This window comes from Pongo pygmaeus, chromosome 9 (genome assembly GCF_028885625.2).
Source record: "Pongo pygmaeus isolate AG05252 chromosome 9, NHGRI_mPonPyg2-v2.0_pri, whole genome shotgun sequence".
Lineage (NCBI taxonomy): Eukaryota > Metazoa > Chordata > Mammalia > Primates > Hominidae > Pongo > Pongo pygmaeus.
In genome coordinates, this window is record NC_072382.2 from 26,938,688 (window position 1) to 26,955,284 (window position 16,597).

Here is a 16,597-nt window from a genome sequence, read left to right on the forward strand (position 1 = left end):
TAATGTCTTCCTCTTTTAGCTCAAAACTCCTGGATTTCTGGATGAAAACAGGAAAGATTTTTGAAAAAACTGACTTCTCCCACACAGCCTGAACCTCCCAGCGTGGGGGTTGCTTTTAGACTCAGCTGTTCTGGCTCTGCCCTCCAGGTGGCAGCAGAGCCACATCTCAGAAGCTCCAATCCCCTCTTCCCTGACTTCAAGTGTTAATGCAATTGACCAATCAGTGTTAAGATGATGGGAGGTAATTGGGTAATTGTATTTTACTGATCACAAGCAGAGAAAGGGAAAGGAAAAGGGGAAAGAAAGAGGGGCAGAGGAGGGAAGGCGACAGCAGTCCGAAAGGAGCTTTTGAAAGCTAGGACCCTAAGCGTCAGGACGTGGCATTGGTCGAGAGAAAGCCTGGGCTGGCAAGAGCTGCCGCCGGCGCTGGGAGAGCATTTATTTGGGAGAAAAAGAGGGGAGAGAGCAGAGGGAGGGGGAGGAAGAGAGTTCAAACCGAAGTGGATGGAAGGGGACTGGGGTTTCTGCCGCGCAGGGAGCCGTGAGCCAGGGCGATGGCGCTAAGGACGGCGCGGAGCAGCTGCGCTCCCGAGAACGCGTCTCCTCGAAGAGGACTAGCAGGCATCGGGAAGGTCTGCGCCAACGGGAACCAACTTGTGGCTCCAAAATGTACCCAACGCAGCTGGAAATGAGATCAAAGCTGCAGTTGCATTTGAGAAGGATGAGAAGAGCCAGCGATTAGGGAATTTTTTTTTAACCCGTTTTCTTCCTTTTTCTTTTTTTCTTTCTTTTTTCGTGTGTGTTTTTTTTTAATTTGCCTACCACGTTGTCTGTCCCCTCACTTCGCCCTCCCCATTTGAAATAAAAGCCCCAGTCTCAACTTCCATCACCTCGGCGCTCCGGGAACCACTGCCGGCTGATGGAGGAGAAGGGGACCCGGGGGCTGGCAGGGGCCACCTGCGAAGGACCGCATCCCGCGTCTCCCCCGTGATCCCGGCCCCGACCGCGGAGTTCTGCAACACCCGGAGGAGCTGGACCGGGTGCCGGGGGTGGGGGCGGGGACAGAGGAAGGAAAGGCACCCCGAGCCTTAAAAAGAAAAAAAAAAAAAAAGTAGCGGGGGGAGGAATGGGTTTCTTCTTGACAGCTGACGGAGCCTTGAAATTTTCCTCCACTACCTCCGCCCCCGCCCCCGCCCCCGCCCCCCGCACTCCATTTAACGTGAGATTATGAAATTGCAGAGGCGGTGGAGGGAAGGAGACAGGATATAACCGGAGTTTGGAGGGGAGAGGGGAAGGTGGCTGGCCGGGTGGCTGAAATCAAAAATTCAATTGCGCACTGGGTTGTGATGAGAAATCTAATCAGATCTTTGGCGAAGGGGCCGGCCGGAAGGATGGCGAGTGGGGGGGAAGTTGCTCCCCAAATTCTTCGAAGGGGAGGCTGGGGAGAGGAATTGACGATGTAAAAGGAGACTTTTTTTTTGGTGGTGGTGGCTGTTGGGTGCCTTGCAAAAATGAAGGATGCGGGACGCAGCTCTCTCCTGGAACCGAACGCAATGGATAAACTGATTGTGCAAGAGAGAAGGAAGAACGAAGCTTTTTCTTGTGAGCCCTGGATCTTAACACAAATGTGTATATGTGCACACAGGGAGCATTCAAGAATGAAATAAACCAGGGTTAGACCCGCGGGGGTTGGTGTGTTCTGACATAAATAAATAATCTTAAAGCAGCTGTTCCCCTCCCCCCACAAAAAAAGGATGATTGGAAATGAAGAACCGAGGATTCACAAAGAAAAAAGTATGTTCATTTTTCTCTATAAAGGAGAAAGTGAGCCAAGGAGATATTTTTGGAATGAAAAGTTTGGGGCTTTTTTTAGCAAAGTAAAGAACTGGTGTGGTGGTGTTTTCTTTTCTTTTTGAATTTCCCACAAGAGGAGAGGAAATTAATAATACATCTGCAAAGAAATTTCAGAGAAGAAAAGTTGACCGCGGCAGAATGAGGCATTGATTGGGGGAGAGAAACCAGCAGAGCACAGTTGGATTTGTGCCTATGTTGACTAAAATTGACGGATAATTGCAGTTGGATTTTTCTTCATCAACCTCCTTTTTTAAAATTTTTATTCTTTTTGGTATCAAGATCATGCGTTTTCTCTTGTTCTTAACCACCTGGATTTCCATCTGGATGTTGCTGTGATCAGTCTGAAATACAGTGAGTGACCCTTATTTTCTTATTTATTGGTGAAGAAAATGTCAGTTAATTTGGTGTTCTTGTTCTCTTTATCCTCTCTCCCCCTTTGGTGTTTTTTTAAAGAACTGGCTATTGGGGGCCAGAAAATAAGGGAATGGGTGGCCCACGCATTTGCTTCATCAGTCTCTGCTCGCTGATAAGCCAGTTTGCTATAAGGATGCAGGTTGACTGCATCCTGGGCAGACGCCTTTGCAAATGTTCACCAGGAAAAAAAAAAAAGCTCCCCAAGAAAGCCGCTGCAGTGTGGGGTGCCAGTGCTGTGTGACTGACACTCTAGAATGCATTTAAGTTGTTTGTCAGCCCTGGAGTTAGATGCACAAATGTTTAGCTATTGGAAATCGAAGGGACTCAATTTAAATTTCATTATCCGACCTGACATTGCAGATCAACAGAATGTATTAACACAAAAATATGACAATAAACGAAGCCGATGAAGGGTGGCTTCTGGCTGGTGCGTGGGTGGAGGGAGAAAGGGTGGGTTTTTGGGCGAGGAAGCTGGTGGAGAGAAGTGGCTGTACTTTCCACATTCACTCTTGCATACGTATGCCCAGATGTGGTCTTCAGATTACCCGGGTTCACACCAGTGCTAAAAATGAAACAAGGAGGACCTACTTCTCTCCAACTCCACCCCCTTCTAACTGAGGACTTCTTTGGATTACAGAGAGGCTGGGTATAGACTGTAGAGCAGTGGCTTGGGTTTTGCTAGAAACCTTTCCAACATCACCAGTTCGCAGCTCCTCAGAAAAAGAAAGAAATCTAGTGTCCTGTGGTAACTTAGAAAAAGCAGCTGAAGAAGAGATGTATGTTGAGCACTAATACTTCTCATGTGCCAGCTTTGTCTTGGAAAAAGAGGCCAATATAAAAAATAAAGCAGAAGGTGGAAAATGCTTAGAAAGTCTGAGCGCCTGTAGAATCACCTTCCCTCCTCCCCTGTAGCTGCCAAAGTCATGGAGCTGGACTTTTTCACAGAACTTTTCCCCTTCACCCTTCTCTATTCCTCTCTGGGGCCTTCTATCAGAATCATAGACTCATATAACTTTAGAGCCAGAAGACTCTCCAGAGATCGCAAGTCAATAAAAAAAGGAAACTGAGGCCTAGAGAAGCTATAACTCTTTCATTAATGGCCAAACAGCATGAGACAGGTGACTCACACAAGCCTCAGAACGCCAGGCAAAAGTCAGTTTGGGATCCAAACTGGACAAGGTATACATAACCTGGCTACTCCTGTATTTTGGATGCCGTTTTATGAGTAAGGGTCAAAGGAAGGCATATTGGTCCTGAGAGCTTGAAATAAAACTTCTGCCAGTTTAGACCTCAAGGGTTACAAACTCCAACATTCATTTTCTCTCTTCCCTTCCTCCCTCTCTCCCTCTTCCTTTCTTCTTTTCCTTTCTATAGCATAGTTTAGGTAACCCTGGCTTGAATACCATTTAAAAAAAAAATAAGATCCACAACTCTGACATATCCCAAAGGAGATGAAAGGCACCACTCTCCTGGGTCCCTTCTTAGTGTTTAATCCTGTGAGTGGTGGTCCCCAGAGAGTCATTAAAGAACTGTAGAGTTAGATTTATATTAGAGAGGTGATAATAGAAACCAGAAACACGCAGCTGAAAGCATCTGAGCCTGTTCTTACACTCACATCATCTCTTCTTATCCTTTTCATTACTCCTTAACTAAACTAGCCTACAGCTGAGCACTTCTCTAATTTATTTTTCTGGGCACATGTTTCCTGTTGGAACACAGATCAGGCAATAAATTTACCAACCTATGAAAATAATTCTGCAAGATGGTTTTATTCCCTGAAATCCCCATAGGCTTGTGCATATATTTTCATAGTTCTCTGCACTTTTTTTGTATTTGTTTGCCTATTTGCTTTGTTTTACGTTACCACAGCTAAGTCACCATTTGTAGACATGGAATGATTCAAGTTATATTAAGTTCCTGCTCAGCTGGAACTTAGCACAATGACAAAGAAAGTAAGAGGAAAAACATGTACTTGATGCTTTTTCACTTTATAGTTGAGTTCCTGGCTTCACATGGGAACCCCAGCCTTGAAATTAGGTTGGGTCTGCCAATTGGAGGAGATTTTATTTTCTCTCTCTCTCTCTCTCTCTATATATATATATACATATATATATATATATCTTTTGTTGACATCAAAATTTCTTCAGTGCTGCTCTAATTAGGTCTGAAAGCACATTCCTCTCCTTGATAGTGTCACCTCCTCCCTGTGCCCTCCACACTTAATGTACACATGCAACTTTCCTAAGAGAGAGAAAAGGAAAGAAGTGAAGAGAGAGAGAATCTGTTTAAAATTTTGGTCTGAAATGTGTCCTCCCATCCCCTCCACTTAAACATTTTCAAATCTGGAGTTAATAGGGCATCTAAGGTGTCATCATCTTTCATACTGGCAAATCATTTCAGCAACTCTACCGTTAGGAACCTATGGCCCACCTGGGGGTTAACATCTTTGGTTTAGTAGTCAGAGTTGGCCCTGCATTTTGGTTAAGTACTGATTCGTTTTAAACTGATTGGTTGAGAAGCACTGCATTTGTTCATGTACTGTTCAAAGAATTAGGGCCATGACAGAGCTGGAAACTTACTTCATCAGTGGGTGTCAGGGCCCAAGTTGGTGCCCACTGAAAGACATTTGTGAGTAAGCAGTTGTCCACCAGAATCTCCCAAGGACCCTATGCCCAGAAAACCACTGGGTTTTACAAGTTTTAAAGCTACGTTTTCAAATATCTTCTTCCTCAAATGTAATAGCTGTGCCCTTTGAGCAATACTTTTAATTTCCCTGGCTCTCAATTGTCTAGTCTATGAGGTGGGAATTATAATATGTAATTTGTTGAATTGTTTTATGACTTAAAAGGAGTGTTATGCAAAGCTGCAAGCATAATAGGCCCTCTAAGGATGGCTGTTTGTTATGGTTATTCTTGGATTAACGTGGATTAATTTCCTGAGAATGAATAAACAGTCTGGCTAAGCACTTTAACAGTTCGAGCACCAATACATGAAAAATAGGGAGTGTGCAACTGACCTTACAGTAGTTGCCAGGATCCTCATTTGAGGTCTTATCAGGACAGATTGGCTCAATATATTATTTTAGATATAAAGTGCTGCCTCATACTAGAAACTGTACATTATGACTTTCTCCTAAGAGTATAGAAAAATAAATCTCAGCAAAAATAATATTTAAATGAAATTTTACAGGGAAATAATGCAATTAATGTGCTGTGTGTGTTTTTGGTCTAAAAGTTGAATAAGAGATTTCTGGTATTTTAAGTGTGTCATTTTAGCCACATATTACATAGTCTGGACCTGGATGTACAAAATAAAGGCAAATGTCTATGCAGTTATATAATTTAAATTATATGGTATAAAATTCCATTACTAATATTAAGCCCTCCAAAACCACAATTTGGATTCACAATTCTAGTCAAAATGAATGCTATGTTCATTAAACAAAATCTTTACTTTGTTATAGGCTAAAGACTCATTGGAATATATAGAATGAGGAAGATTTAATGCAGACACACATGTCATTGTTTACATGTGCAAATCTTCCCCCACCAGTGGTTTTCTGAGGCAGGCGGTCATGGTCATTGCTCATAATTTCATTCTCTACAGCAGCAGCCCTGTTTTCTGTCCATTTCCTTAATATTCTTCTAGGGACCTGTTTTCCCCTTAAGAGAAAAGGAGTCCTACTGTAGTAATTGTTATTCTTAATGTCTCATCTGTGGATGATAATAGTACAGTTAGGCTTGGGAGATAGCCACTGGATTCTTATGTTTCTTTTCAATGAAAACAATTTGAAATCTGTGTGAATATTGGAAAAGCATTTGAAAGTTCACCATTTTCACTGACCTTAAGAAAAGATGGAAATTCTCTATGAAAGTTCTTACCATTTGATAAATTTTACTTTTTTGCATGCTTCCTAAAGATGAATAAGAAATTAGGTGAAACTTGGACTCTAGCATCTTAAGTGAATTCAAATACTCAGCTTCCCACTGGGCCACATGTGTTACATGCATCATTTAACCTCTCTGAGCCTGTTTGCTTATCTGTAAAATAGAGGTAATAACAACTGCATGGAACTGTCTGCCGTGAGGATGAGATCAGATTGCATATGCCACGCACAGCAAGCATTCAATAAATGCACATTTAAATGGATCATCTATGATTTTAGTTTCGATTTGCAGAAAAACAGATACGGATTCTGTTGGAGGGAAGCTGCTACTCTAAGTTCTCATTGGCATAGATGAAGAAAGAGAAATATATAGACAGGATTAAGGTTGGAGTAACACATAAATAGATATGACCATTTTTGGTAAGGTCCTGCCGTTTTAAAACATATTTAGAAGTGCCTCAGTGAATGCCATTTCATCAGTAAAGATTGAAATATACTTTGTGAATTGTGGAAAATATATTCTGTGTCCATATAAACTTTGGTTAGAATGTCAAGTACTTTATAATACAGGCATAAAAACATGAATGATCTGTAAATGGTATCTTAGAAGATTCCCTAAGAAGGTCAAGAATCAGTTGCATCTTTCATTTCTTCAAAATAATTTTTGTGGAGAAATGTTAATTTGACCATTGAAATTTACTTAGGCTGATCTTGTGGCTGAGACACTGTGCTTATAACACTTTCTGAATGCAAAGGTTTTGTTATGTCCTCAGCACCTCAGAAGAATGGCTGGCAAGTAGTATGCATGCAATAAATACTGCTTGAATGAACTTAGTTTGAGAAACACCTCCTCTAAATAACTCAAATGCATGCACATAGAAGAGTGTACGCAAACACACGCAGGCACACACATATATACCAGAAGCCTGGCTTTGGGGAATTTATAGAAGCTTAATAACAAAAGCCAACGAGTATACTGACGGAATACACACACACACACACAGAGTAACATTAAGTTGCTTCCTTATGTTGGAAAACCTGAGGTCTGAAAGTCGTGTGATGCAGTGTGTATTTCTTATTCTTGGTGTTGTCATTAATGAACTGTGACACTTTGTACAAGTCAACTTACCTCTCTAGGTTCTATATTCTCTTCTGTTAGATCAAGTAAAAACTAAGGTTACTTCAAGCACTAAGATTTTAGGTTCCTGAGTTCATAATTGACTACCTTGGAATTTAGTATTCCCAAAATTAAAAATATATAATTATTGATCTTAGGAAACTAGTTATTAAAATGTGGAGAAGAATCCCGCAGAATTGCGTTAAAATGGCAGATATGTGGGTAAAAAGGTGAAGGAAATGCTCAGTTTTTAGGGGAAATACTTCAAGATTTGGAATAGGCAAACCTTGGATTTCAACTTTGTTTCATCACCTGTTAGCTGGGGCCCCTAACTTTGTCGATTAACCTTGTTAATCCTCGGTTTCCTCAACTGTAAAATTGACTTTATTTTTTGCAGTTCTTTTGGGAGCAATAAAATGTCTTAAGTATTTGGCACATGACTGGCACTCAATAATTGCTAGCCCACTTTCTTTTCTTTGAAATCTTTGGTTATTTAAAACAGAAATGGGAAGATTTAACATTTAAGATTCTGTGAGTGTTTTGCTTTACTTTTATGGAGCATATAAATAAAGATTTCCTGCCAACTTTGCTATCCAAGTTGGTGATGTTATTTTTGATCATGGTTTTCAATGTCAATCAAATTCATAATGAAGTCTAAAAATAATGAAAAACTTATATAAAGTTAATATACTTTTCTTTCAACTTTGCCATAGGCTTATGAGAGCTTTCTGCACTTAGGAAAGCTTTCAACACTTCCGGGGTTTACAAGTGGCTAGTAGTCCCTTCTTATCTGCAGTTTCACTTTTGGCGGTGTCAGTTACCTGTGGTCAACCGAGCAGAGAGTTTAAGAGAAAGAGACTACATTCACATAATTCTGTTACAGTATGTTGTTATAATTGTTGTTAATTTTTACTGTGCCTGATGCATAAATTAAACTTTGTCATAGATACGTCTTTACAGGAAAAATTATAGTTTATGTAGGGTTTGGTACTATCAGTGTTTTTGGGCATCCACTGGGGATCATGGAATGTATCTCCTCTACCAACAAGGAGGTATTACTGTAACTTAATAAAAACAGTAGTAACCACCATTTCTTGAGCATTTGATATGCACCAGGCACTGTACTGAAAATATAACATGTATTTTTTTTTCCTTAATCCTCACTTTGAAAACAGAAACACAAAGAGGCTAAGTGATTTGTCTAAGGTTATATAGCAACTAAATGGTGAGGCTGCGACTAGGAACTGCGTATCTCCTGACTTGAGAACCCAAAATCAGAATCAGTAAAGTCAAACTTGTTGACTTGGTAACAAATAAACATAGCAGTTCACTATTATGTAACCTGGTACTCAATCTGAATGTTTTCACTGGGCTTGAGATGTCTGCAGTTTCCTTTCCCCCTATTTCCTGAAATGAAAGTTCTCCAGCTGCCTAGGTCACATATACCTTCCATATATTTGTCAGTCCTCAGTCATTTCCAAGTATAGAAGTGACTTCTCAGAAAGACTTAGGCAAAATTGTCCCAACTCACTGAACATATCTAATGGAGAGAAAGATTTTGCAAAGTGTTATAAGGCATCTAGAAATTTATAATTATATGAGAAATATGGTCAATGCTAATAGTAAGGTTAGAGTTTAGATACAATGTGCTATAAACCAGATGAGGTCCTCATTGTGGGGACCCAACACCTGATGTTAGTCCTTCTTGTGTTTGATCTCTCTGTAATACGATCCCATCACCTGCCTCTGGTTTCCTGAAACTCTTCCAAGGGATTGAGGTACTCCTCATTGATCACTTTATTGGTATCACTTTATCCTCCTTCTGTTTTCCTAATCTTCTCCTTAAATAATGAGGGCTTCACCCTTTGAGTCACTTCTACTCCCAGTCTCTCTGCATTCCTGAAAGACATAAGCTGGGGGTTTTTTGAGAGATGAATCTCAAATCCTGGCTAACCTGTGTATGCTGTTTCTGTTTTCTAAGTGAGGATTAACGAAAAAAATACATGTTATATTTTCAGTACAGTGCCTGGTGCATATCAAATGCTCAAGAAATGGTGGTTACTACTGTTTTTATTAAATTACAGTAGTGCCCCTTGTTGGTAGAGGAGATACATTTCATGATCCCCAGTGGATGCCCAAAACCACTGATAGTACCAAACCCTATGTAAGTGTCCATTGCCAGCAAGATTGCACTTAATTACCTGAGTCTCCTACAAGCCTTGCAAACTTAATACTCCATCTATAACTGGTTATTTTTTCTCCAGAAACCTAGATATGCACCAGGCACTGTACTGAAAACATAACATATTTTTTTTACTCCTTAATCCTCACTTAGAAAACAGAAACAAAAACTTGGATATTTACAGTTTTAAATGATATCAGTGTCTCTTTAACCTCCCTCCTGTCCAACCAGTCATCAAATCCAATCTACTCACTATCTTAAAGTCAGCTTTGGTCTATCTCGCTATGGCCTTGGTCCAGATTCTAGCATTTCTCTCCTAGATTGTCTCTAACTAGTCTTTCTGATAATGCCAACTTTTCCTCAGATAGTCTATTACTCGTGCTTCCTCTAGATACATCATCCTAACAAATAATGCTGAACATCCTCTTTATATTCTTGAAATATATTTTTAGAATAAAATCCAGACTCCTCAACAGCACAGTCCAGCCAGCCTATTCATGTCCTCTCCCATCTGCCTGCCATGCTAAATGTTTTAGTCCTCTGGGGACACGCCAGGCTAGTTTGAACTCAAACTTGGTGAGAGCTAATCCATTTACCTAGGATATGATCTTCGTGTCAAGTCTCAGAGCAAGTTACCTCCTTTGGGAACATCTTTCCCAGCTCCCCTAAGCCCACTGATCTCCCTGTCCTCTGTACACAAACACTTTGTTCATATGTTTGTGATAGCTCTTACTATTGTTATATGTATTTGGCAAAAACCCAGTAAATTGTGGCTTCTTTTAGAATATGGATCCCATTGACTGGGTGCGGTGGCTCACACCTGTAATCCCAACACTTTGGGAGGCTAAGGCGGGTGGATCAACTGAGGTTGGGAGTTCAAGACCAGCCTGACCAACATGGAGAAACCTGTCTCTACTAAAAATGCAAAATGAACCGGGTGTGGTGGTGCGTTGCCTGTAGTCCCAGCAACTCAGGAGGCTGAGGCAGGAGAATCTCTTGAATCCAGGAGGCAGAGGTTGTGGTGAGCCAAAATCATGCCATTGCACTCCAGCCTGGGCAACAAGAGCAAAACTCCGTCTCAAAAAAAAAAAAAAAAAAAGAATATGGACCTCATCTTATTCTTCTTGTCATCTCCCACATCTAACTAACATAGTGCATAGAGATTTTCAGTGTATCTGGGGAGAACTAATAAATGAGTGGCCTGATCTAACACATCTTTAAGGTAAAGAAATTTCTTTAATTCAGTTTGTGATATAGGCCATTATTTTCCCAATATTTTTATTGTTAAGATCAAGTTTTATTATTTTTCCTGTAGGGACCCATTTTTCATAACTACTTTGCATAATAAAACATTGCAATTTTTTTTTTACTTTTACTAATAGACAACATGTACCTGGCAGTTATCATTTTTTGAAGTGCACTAGATGAACATTTCAATCAAATGATTTGATATAAATTGAGCCAAAAGCAAAGGTGATTTAATTACCTTGTGTAAGTACATGAGTATGTGTATGAAATCTAGTTGGCTTTTTGAAATATTGATAATAGCTATTCTTGAGGATCTCATTTTTAAAAATAGTTCTTTAAATATATTTTAGTGCTAATTTAATATTCCAATGCATAGCTCCTCATAGGCTTACTGTAGGTGTGGTAATAATGTACAGTCCTCACTGACGTTGTTCATAAAGTCTGCTGGTCACAAAAATCAAGATGGTCCCTGCAGTTGTGCATTGCACACGCCTCACAGTTGTATGAAGCAGGGCTTCCTACTCATGAATGATTATCAAAAAAGAGAATGTGAATTTTAAGTTTGAGTAATGTCCATAAATGGACTAATATAACAAGAGATTAAAAAATATCTCCCTAATGAAAGTACCTTCATTAAATATAGAAAATAATGAGCTGCAATCGTTTTCGACAACATGTGAACACCTGGCTTTGTGGAAGCCAGGCATACATACATTCATGGACATAATACTCTGACTCCATGCTACAGAAGGTTATTTCCTCCTTTGTCTCCTGAGGAGCAGCAGAAAACACTGGATCACATGAAGGAAAGTGGTAAATGATAGGATACTATTTAATTATGGCTTAATTTTATCTTGCAATTTTGAAGAGAAACGTCTTAAATATGTTGAACTGGAGTATTTGTGTTTTTATATTAATAGTTCTTTTTTAAAGTTTTTCTTCTAGTTTTAGATTATTTCCAGTTTAGAGATTAATATTATTAATCTCTAATAATAGCAGATGATAAAGCATTAATAGTCATGCTTCATCATGCTTTTGAAATCCAGTGATTTCTTTTTATGCTTTCAACAAATTTTAGCCCCAGAACTTCCAAAGGGATTACTTCCTGACCACTACATTCCTTATGATAAAGTGTGAGGATTTGGGAAGGTATGCCAGGGAAGTTTTTGGGGTTTTTTTTTTGTTTTTTTTTTTTGAGATGGAGTCTCACTCTGTCACCCAGGCTGGAGTGCAGTGGTGCCGTCTCGGCTCACTGCAACCTCCACCTCCCAGATTCAAGCGATTCTCCTGCCTCAGCCTCCCGAGTAACTGGGATTACAGGCACATGCCACCATGTCCAGCTAATTTTTGTATTTTTAGTAGAGAAAGGGTTTCACCATGTTGGCCAGGCTGATCTCAAACTCCCGTCTTCAGGTGATCCACCAGCCTCAGCCTCCAAAAGCGCAAAAGATTTATTTAGAAGAGCCAGTGATGAGTTTTGTCTTATTTCTTGTCAAACTACAAACTGTTGAGATGACACTTGTAGGCAACCTCCCAAGACAACTTCTTGGGAGGGATCCATTTGCTTTAGCTCATCAATTTTGACCAAGTGACATTGGGAATGTAGGAGAATTTAGCTATCCAATTATATGAGTTTGTTTGTTGCTAAAGAAGGAGTGTGTGTGTGGGAGTGGGGGTCCACAGATTTTTAAAAAAGAAAGCCTTTATCTGATGATGACTAATACAGTTCCCTAATTATTAAAATAACCTGTTATCATCGATGTGGTCCTGCCTAGAACAAGTTGACAGATTTATTTGTGATGCTTTAAAAGACATCTTATTGTCAGTGCAGCTGATCATTTTTGTTTGTTATTAATCTAAAGAACTGTAGTACTAACGAATTTATTTTCAGGGCAATGGACATGTTTTCTTTCAACTAATGGTTTGATAATGATGGTGGGAACTTCAATAACTAAGTTATGAATGTTCTGAAAAAGGTGCATGACACTTGAAAATGTAGAGATGTGCCTCTCCTGAATGATTTTACAGTTGAACCTGAGCCAGATCTCAGAGTGTGCCGATTTTTACAACCTTAGGGGAAAGAGAGAGAGAGATTGAGAAAGAGTTTGCGGGGAGAGAGCTCATCCTGGCTCAGCTGTTCTAATCTGGGCAGAAAGAATGCCCATAGCTTAGTTAGCTGATCTCTAGAGAGGCTCACCTCAGCAGAGACCACTGCACGTGTGTGGATAAATGAATTCAAACACGTTATGGGGAGGGATCTAGAGGACTCCGATTTTTACTAACTGAAAAGGCAAAAAGTCAGAAGTCACCCTAAAAGAGTTAACATCTACACAGTGGTGTGCAGGAAGGCAAGAATGGAACTATGAAGGCTTTCTCTGTATTGTTTTGAACGTTGCCATGGCAATAGTTTCCAGCAGAAGTTACATGTTTTTCAATTCCCCAAAGCAGCAAGCAGCCTTTCCCTCTCTTTCTCACCCTCTCTGCATCCATCCCTATCCGCCTTCATCCTTAGTCCTCCCCATCCCTTTTCTCCTCCCTCTGTCCTTTCTTTTGTTCTCAAGTCCCTCTACCATTCCCTATTAACAACAAAAAATTCCAACTCCAAAAGGTTGCTTTTAGACAGAATGCGAGTCAGACATATAGTCTTCTATCCGGGTTTCTGTTTTCCCCCGTCTGTTTACGTATTAAAGACCTAATTAAACGGAAGCTGTGGATGGAAGCAGGGTTGGGGCTTTCCCTTGTTGGTAGGACACAGAACATATTATAATGGTTGGTGTTGTGGCGATATGTTAATTGGATCGCTCCAGGCAAGTGCAGAGCAGCAGTCTCTGACAATTAGAAAGAACAATGACTTTACTATGAGTGAGCCCACTCTCTTAACCAGTGGAAGGATTAGCATGCATTGCAGGTCTCTGGAAGGTTCCTGTAGACCCCGAGGGAGATCTGCAGTTGGAAATGCCTCCTGTCTCTTTATATCTATGCTGCTGCCTCTCCTTTAGCTTACTTTCCTGCCAAGGGAAGAGGAGTGAGAGGATAGTAAGATCTGGTTTACTGGGCTGGTGCGGGACCCTGTCGCAGACCTGAGCCATAGGATATATTACAGGGATGTTAAGAAGAAATCTTTGCCTGCTTAATGCACGTGGCCAGTGAATTGTGAAATGGGTCTCATTAGAGCCTTTCATATCCCGGCATGTGCCAAAGTGCTTTGCCGGCACAGCGCCATCACTTCAGGTCCAACCCTTCTGCTGTTCACTGAAGCCAAGAAGGGACAGAGACTCTGTATTAAAGCCTTCAGTCCCATCTCTCTCTGTCTACTGTTCATTGTAAGGTTCCTCTGGGCCTTTCAGTCCAGCCAGGGATGAGGCCCAGCGTATCCCCTAGGTGTTTATAGAGAGGAAATCTTAAGAATTTTGAGCATCACAGATGGATTTCAGGCAGCCAGTGGGTGCTGGCACCCAGATGTTTCCTCTTTTTCCCAGGGCTGGCACTGAAACTGTATCTAGACTTCCCTGCAAATATGCACAGATACTCACCTGAAAGAAAGGATGAGTAGTTCAGGGCCGAGTCAATCATCAAGGGCTTATTTGTTAGATAAAAAGGAACACTTTACTTTTTCTCAGATGCATATACTAAAGATTTTAAAATGAAATTATATCTCCCAAAGCATAGTCCCATAAGTAAAACTAATAAATGCCATATACTGAGTACTAACTGTGTGTCAGGCACTGTGCCTGTCTCTTATTTAGAACACCCCGTGAGTCCACAAGGTTGATGAATGACATAACAGCAGAGACATGGAAGGCAGACTAGTAAGAGCTCTGTTACCTCTTAGATCTGTGGTTTCAGGCAATTTATTTATAATTCTGAACCTCAACTTTCTTATGTGTGACATAGGCATGATTATAGTGCAGGATTGTAGTGAGTTACAATTGAAATAATTCACATAGAACTTTTAGCGAAGTGCTTGGCACATGGAAATACTCAAGCTATTATTTGTAAAAAGATAAGAGGCATTTTCTTACAACAATATTGTAAAATAATTACTAAGCATGTGCCTCCAGAAGAAAGGTGTTAAAAGTAATTATGGGCAGATTGTTTAATAAAAATAGAAATATGGCATAAGAAAATGAGTTTCTGAATTCGGAATGGTATAATTCCTGTTGTTTTCTGTATAGCGCCGTAGTTTGGAAAGTAGAATTGATGAGATCAATGAAACAGATTTGTTGCATTTATCCTGGGTAGATGATTTTTATCCATCCATATTCGAGTTTTCTTTTGGGACTGATCTCTTGGACCTGTCTCAGTTGTGATGCCTTGGATTTGACATAAGAAGGGAAAAGTCTAGCGAGGTTAAGCAAAAAAGAGAATTTGCTGACATATGTAATTGAAAAGTCCTACAGTACATGGAGTTCAGGTGTAGTTTGATCCAGATGTTCCCAATGTCACAGGGACTCCTGCTCTGTTTTCCCTATATTTCTCTTGGCATAGTCCTCTTTCATGGGCTATTTTAATCAAGCCATTGTTTTGCATTCCCTCAAACATCACTATAGAAAGTTCCATAGTTTTGTCCCAGCACTCCCAGTGAGCACCCTGAGATCACAGCTGATTAGATTAGGTTATGTCACATTTCTACTCATAAACTATCATTGGCTTTAAGGTAAGGGAGTAGAGGGTCAGTGCATCCCCAAGTGGAACTCAGGGGCTATTGAGAGGTAACAGGAATTATGTGCTGGAGACAAAACCACTAATATCTATCATATATCTGGTGGTAGAGAGTGAGAAGGACAAGTTGCTATGTTTCATAATGTAACTTGCTACAAGGGTTAATTTTATTTGTACTTCTCTGTAATGCTACGTTGTATATAGGTATTGAAGTTGTAATAACTAAGGAATTTTGTTCTTCCAGCAAATCGTCTGGCTGTAGTGATCAATTTTTCAGTGGAACAACTTCATCTGCATTCATGCTATTTTTGCATTATTCCTCTCATCTCTTAGAAACAGATCTTTGTTTTTGAAAGAGAATTTACAAGTCCTTTTTTGGAAATGAAGAAACAAAAGCAAAAACAAAAGAATCGTCTTCAGTCAGTAACAGCTCACTGGTAGAGGATCTTTACAACGCCTTGAATACCCACACTCCTGGTCACTTGTTCCGGCCATAGATGTGCTTAAATCTAGCTTTGATTTAATCTAACTGTTGTTGCAAAGATCTTAGCAGTGACATATGCCATTCCAGATCTCTCCATTCTGCCCACCCAGGGATGGTGATCTGGGCCATTTGACACGTCTTTTTCTTCTTCATAGGCAAGGTGACAGAAACTCATATCTGGCCTTTGGATACAAATATTTGTTAAGAAGCTCTGTTCAAAGTACATGATTGCTTGCCAAGTTCAAGGACTTATCTCTTTCAAAGTCTTAATACTGTGTGTTCCATATTGGGAACACTGTACTTACTTAATTCTTACTTATGCAGTGACATGCTCAGAATTGAGAATCAAACCAAGTTCATATATTTCTCAAAGCTACGGGAGAACAAATGACTGTTGGAGTAGGGTTTTCCTGGAAAGTTAAAGCAATGAAGGAAACTGCCACTTTTTTGAGTACCTGTTATATAGTGGCAATAGTAGTGAGTTATTTTATATATTTTATCTCATTGTACCCTTTTGACAACTGCAATAATAACCACAATACAAAAAAATCAGTGATAGGTAACATTTATGGAGTGTTTGCTGTGAGTAGGCACCATCTAAAGGTTTTACCTTTGTAAAGACATTGAATCCGCAAGCAAATAAGCAGTAAGCACCCTTTTTAAAGGTGAGAAAGAGAAGCTCAAATAAGCTCAATGACTTATCCATGTCGCAGAGACAGTAAATGGCAAAACTCTACTTTGAACCCTTGG

General features: G+C 40.1%; 1 protein-coding gene across 3 annotated transcripts in view; it reads left to right on the forward strand.

The window, feature by feature from the left end:
- The first annotated feature begins 288 nt into the window (after window positions 1–288).
- The window catches only part of LRRC4C (leucine rich repeat containing 4C), a 187,934-nt gene continuing 171,625 nt past the window's right edge, over window positions 289–16,597 (forward strand). For all 3 annotated transcript variants that reach the window (XM_063670976.1, XM_054440308.2, XM_054440310.2), the window contains exon 1: window positions 289–2,205. The gene's annotated coding sequence lies outside the window, so the exon portion shown is untranslated. The remainder of the gene's footprint in view (window positions 2,206–16,597) is intronic.